The sequence below is a fragment of the Castanea sativa genome, chromosome 1 (genome assembly GCF_040712315.1).
Source record: "Castanea sativa cultivar Marrone di Chiusa Pesio chromosome 1, ASM4071231v1".
In the NCBI taxonomy this organism is placed as follows: Eukaryota; Viridiplantae; Streptophyta; class Magnoliopsida; order Fagales; family Fagaceae; genus Castanea; species Castanea sativa.
Window position 1 is genome coordinate 48,105,094 of NC_134013.1, and position 6,227 is coordinate 48,111,320.

The window sequence follows — 6,227 nt, forward strand, 5'->3', positions numbered from 1 at the left end:
CATAAAACAAAAAAATGACCGAAATACTTCCAAAACCTAAAAAATGAACAAAATAACACCAAAACCTATAAAATGACAAAAATACTCCGAGACTTAAAAAATAACCAAAATGCCCCCGAAACTTAAAAGATGACCCAAATACTCCCGGAACCTATAAAATGACAAAAATGCCCCATAAACCTATAAGATGATAAAAATACACCCTAAACCCAAAAGAAAATGATTGAAATAACTCTAAAATTTTAAAAAATGACTGAAAAACCCCGAAACCTAAAAAATTACTGAAATACTCCCAAAACCTAAAAGATGACCAAAATATCCGTGAAACCTAAAAAATGACTGAAATACTCCCGAAACTTAGAAAATTACTGAAATAGCCCCAAAATCTAAAAATTAACGAAATACCCCTAAAGCATAAAAAATTACCGACATTCCCTTGAAACATACAAATTGACCAAAATACTCTTAGAACATTTAATTTAATGAAAATACCCCCGAAACATCCAAAATACCCCAAACCTATATTTTGGTAATTTAAAGGCTTTGGGTGTATTTTGTTCAACTTATAGGTTTAGTGGGCTTTTGGTCATTTTAGGTATTTTGAGGGGTATTTTTGTCGTTTTACAGGTTTAGAGCTATTTTGGTCATTTTAGAGGTTTTAAGGTATTTTTGGTAATTTTAGAGGTTTCGGGTTATTTGTGGTCATTTTAGAGGTTTTGGGATGTATTTTGGTCATTTTAAAGGTTTAGAATTATTTTCATCATTTTATAGGTTAGAGGACATTTTGACCATATTTTAGGTTCCAAGGGTATTTTGTTCATTTTTTAGGTTTAGGGGGTAGTTTGGTCATTTTTTGTTTTAGGGGGGTATTCTGGCCATTTTTAGGTTTTGGGGGGGGGGGTTTCAGTCATTTTATAGGTTTTGGGGGGTATTTCAGTTAGTTTTTAGCTTTTGGGAGTATTTTAGTAATTTTTTAGGTTTTAGGGGTATTTTGCTCATTTTTTATTTATTTTTAGGGGTATTTTGGTCATTTTTAGGCTTTAGAAGTATTTCGGTCATTTTTTAGTTGGCGAAAATACACTTTTGGTCCCTACATTTTGGGCTAATTCCATTTTGGTCCCTAAATTGATTTTGCTACTAATGTAGTTCCTAAAAAAAGAAAATTGATTTTTATTTTGGTCCCTGCCGTCAACCCACTAACGGAAACCTCCTACATGATAGACTGAGTGCATAAGTGGCATGTTAGATGCTGACGTGACTAATAAAATAATATTAAAAATAACAAGTTAGCATTTTAATAAATAAAAAAGCCACCTCAGAAAATTAAAAAAAAAATTAATGAAATAAAAATTTTAAATATAAAAAAATTATCAATTTTAACAAAAAAAAAATAGTATTAAAAACCAAAAATATAAAAATGGAGATTTAGATTTAAATTTAAAAATTTATCTTTAAAATATAAAGATCAGATCCTTATCAACATAAAAATTAAACATGACTTGTTTCAAAAAAAAAAAATTAAACACAACTAAATCCAATAACCTCACCTAGCCACACTTATATTTTCCAATTTTGGTATCTCTCTTTGTCGACTAGAACTTTTTCTCTCTATGGTTTTTGGGTCTTGGTTTGATCTGGGTTAGAGATAGAGAGAGGCTGAGACTGGTTTGTTCTGGGTTAGAGAGATGCTAAGATTAGTTGTTGGCGATGGTATGGCTGGCGGTGGCGCTATGCAAGACCAGTGACAGCGGAGCTTGAAAACTTCAGTTCTTTTGGATCGATGAAATCGAGGTCTAGAAATCACTGTGGAGTGGTGGTGGATGACGAAGCCCAAACATATTAGGTCAGGTTTTTGCTAGATCTATCCCCTTTGAATAGATAAAGATCTATACCCTTTCCTTCTCTTCGATCTAAATGGAGATTCGGTCTTTCCCTCATGAGCACTGCCATGACAACCACCACAACAACAAAGCCAAACCCAATGAAATCTCAGAATCTCGCTCTCTTCGATCTACAGGGTAGGATTGGGTTTTTGCTATTTGGTTTTCATTTGGGTTTGCTTTGTTGGGTCTGTTAATTTGGATGAAGGTGTGTAAGGTCTTTGTGTTTGTTGAAGGTCTTTGCAATTTGAATCTTTGAAGGTCTTTGTGTTTGTAATGAAAGTGTGAAAGAATTGACTGAGTAATTGATGAATGTCTTTGTGTTCTGTAAAACAATGGGCATGTCGTTGTGTTTTGTAAATCTAAGTGATTTTATGGGTTTGGTTGCTAAGGAAATGTAAGAAAAGAGAGAAAAAAAATCTTGATTCTTTAATTTTCTGGGCAAGGTGAGATGATTGACTGGGAAGAACAAATGTTCTAATTCTTCATGTTCTTCTAAAAAAAAAAATCTAATTCTTTTCTTTTTTAAGTATTTAAAAAAAAATTATTTCATTAATTGTTTTTAAAATTTTTGAGGTAGCATTTTCTGCTGACATAGAGGCTGACGTGCTATTTTTAATATTATTTTATTAGTCACGTCAGTATCTAATATTCCATATAGGAGGTTTTCGTTAGTGGGTTGATGACAAGGACAAAAATAGAATCGATTTTATTTTTTTAGGGACTACATTAGTTGCAAAATCAATTTAGGGACCAAAATAGGAGTCGGCCCAAAATGTAGGGATCAAAAGCGTATTTTTGTCTTTTTAGTTTTTGGGGGTATTTTGGTCATTTTTAAGGTTTCGAGTATTTCGCTCATTTTTTAAGTTGTGGGGGTATTTTGGTCATTTTTAGGTTTCATGGGGTATTTTGGTTATTTTTTTAGGTTTATGAGGTAATTTGGTCATTTTTTAAGTTTAGGTGATATTTCGGCCATTTTAAGATTTTTGGAGTATTTCGGTCATTTTCTAGGTTTTAGGGGTATTTCGCTCATTTTTTAGGTTTCTTGGGGGGAAATTTAGTCATTTTTTAGGTTTCATGGGTATTTTGGTAATTTTTTTAGGTTTAGGGGGTATTTTGGTAATTTTCAAGATTTCATGAGTATTTTGGTCTTTTCAGTGGTGTGTGGGCCTTTTTTGCAAATGTTGGGCTGGGCTGCCTGCTACTACACTAGGCCCAAAGATTTCTGGATCAGGGAGTTGGGACCAGTCCAAGAGCAACCCTCCTTGGTCCAGCCTGTGCGCAAATGATGCCCCTATTAATCAGGCTTTGATCACATGCCCATGGCAGGCAGAACTGTTACATTAACTACGGCAGGCAGATACAATAAAGACAATAATAGAAATTCCTTTACGATTCAGACAAAAGTGAATAATGGGTTTTGATAAGGAATGCCCGTTTTATGAAACAACAACAAAAGGGTAGGTATTGAATGAACAACAATAAGCTTATTAAAAGAAATAAATGTCAGTTTGTCGTATCAAGTTACGTTGCCAAGTCTAAGTCAAGAAGGGGGATCACCTCTTCAATGCGATTAACCTCTATGAAGGAGAAATTAACTGCTTTGAAGGGGTGGCCCTGAATGACTTGTGTTCAGTGAGGTCTTTCTCCGTTACCAGAAAACATGGGTTGGAGAGGGAAAGGAAGATCGACCCATTCGGTGCATGCCTACCTCTCTGTTCTCTTTGTCTTTCTTTACTCCTCTCTCTATTCCTTAGTTCTTTCCTTTCTTTCTCTTCGTTTTTACTATTCTTTCTATTTTTTCCCTAATTCTTTCTCTCTTCTCCCTTGGTTTTTATTCTTACTGTCTTTTTTAATTCTAGCGATTATCCTCCCAGAGGTTCCCCCCCCCCACCGTGCACAGCAAGGGCTCCTTATATAATGCCTGTTGTGCTTGGCTTTTAACATTTTAGCCCTCAACCGTTTTTGTCTAGTGCGGGTGTCATTGCCGACCATTATTGACTGGCTAGTCACCCAGCTAGCGCCACTTACCTGCGCTGGCCGCGCCATTCCACCTTACCAGACAAAGAAGGCTCTTTTGTTTGCTTGCTTGTCGTGACATTCTTACCTACCACGGTGTAAGTACTCTCCTTCTTTCCATCCCTCATGGCATGCACTTAGTGGTTCCAACTCAGCTTTGCCTCTTTTGGGTGGTATATCATCCCAGTAGGACATTGCCTCCAAAAAAGCTTAAGCAGGAAACACGAAAATGAGTTTTTCCCCCTCCCCACCGCCAGACCATGCCCTCTTACCTCTGACCCATAACCTCACCACTTCCTGTATTGGCTAGGTACAGGCTGGTGGTGTCTGGGCCTTGCGCGTGCCTTACCTCCATGCTCGTCCAAATTCTGCTCGCTGCTCTTGTGTTTGCCGCGGTCTGAAGGTCCACCTGCCCAGTCTGCCATTCATCTTTGACTTCTTATGACGTGGGCTGCTTTCCCTGACTTCTCATTTATGGCTTGCTTCTTTAGGGGCTGGGCTTTTTCCCGATCGTGGGCTTTTTGTGCTTTATTCTCAGTCTTGTTATTTGCTTCCTGCCACATCATTCTGTTATGCTTGCCGTGAAGTTTGCTTGACCTAGGGCTGCTGGGCCTCTTCGGGCTTTTCTATTCATTCCTTCTCTGAAGGCCTAATAAAATCATTGGGCCTTTTACTACTTGCGGGCTCCCTCGTCCCGCCTACTTTCCTTTGGGCATCCTTGGCCCGTTTACTTTCTTGGAGCATCCTCGGCCCTTTCCTGTTTCCCATGGGCTTTTACTAACTCCTTGGGCTTTCCTGGCCCAAGTGCTTCATATTTCATCTTTGTGGGCTCATGGATTCTCCATTGCCCCTTATTCTCTTTACTTACATTGCTTTGAGTCTACTAATGACAGTTGTGACCTATTCTCACTTTTCTACATTCATACTGTCCATGGGTTTGCTATTTCTTTCTTCCGGGCCTTCTTAGGCCCATTTACTTTTTCAGGGTCCATTTGTTTGCTTTGTGGACCCATGATCCATTATTCCTACCACTTGGGCTTAATGGTATTTCCATCCCACTCTCTTCTGCCCATGTCTTTGGGCTTTTCCCCCTGCTGGGCTTCTAAAAAAAACATGAGCATCTGCAAGTGGTTTTGGGGTATTTTAGGGTTTGGTGATTTATGGAAATGATACTTGGTTCATAATTGAGTATAATTGTGTACCTAATTGAAACCCAATAAAAATTAATGTTAATTGGGTATAATTGGGTACCTAATTAAAACCCAATAAACATTAATGTTAATTGGGTTTAATTGAGTTAATACCCATTTAACACAATTAATAATTGGGTGGGTTTGAGTGAGTTTGGGTTGATTTTGCCACCCCTAAGCAAAATTGATGGTCGATCAAGCTAACTAAATGACAAGTTGGACCAAAAGTTTTGCTAGCCATTCTCACGACATTCAAACAAAAACTTTCGCTAGTCATTTTCAAGTACAATGTCTATCTTCTTGTACGAGAATTCTAGTTAGTATAGGCTATTTCACAACAACCTTCATAGTGGATTTGTTGAGTTGGATTCTGTCATGGAGTGTTTATCATTTTAAGTCCATCAATAAACATTAATGTTAATTGGGTTTAATTGAGTTGATACCCATTTAACACAATTAATAATTGGGTGGATTTGGGTCTTATTTAAGAGGGTGGGTTTGAGTGGGTTTGGGTTGATTTTGCCACCCCTAAGCAAAATTGATGGTCGATCAAGCTAACCAAATGACAAGTTGGACAAAAATTTTTGCTAGCCATTCTCACGACATTCAAACAAAAACTTTCGCTAGTCATTTTCAAGTACAATGTCTATCTACTTGTACGAAAATTCTAGTTAGTATAGGCTATTTCACAACAACCTTCATAGTGGATTTGTTGAGTTGGATTCTGTCATGGAGTGTTTTTACATTTTAACTCCATCAATAAACATTAATGTCAATTGGGTTTAATTGAGTTGATACCCATTTAACACAATTAATAATTGGGTGGATTTGGGTCTTATTTAAGAGGGTGGGTTTGAGTGGGTTTGGGTTGATTTTGCCACCCCTAAGCAAAATTGATGGTCGATCAAGCTAACCAAATGACAAGTTGGACAAAAAGTTTTGCTAGCCATTCTCATGACATTCAAACAAAAACTTTCGCTAGTCATTTTCAAGTACAATGTCTATCTACTTGTACAAGAATTCTAGTTAGTATAGGCTATTTCACAACAACCTTCATAGTGGATTTGTTGAGTTGGATTCTGTCATGGAGTGTTTTTACATTTTAACTCCATCAATAAATCCTTATCTCTATGTGTGA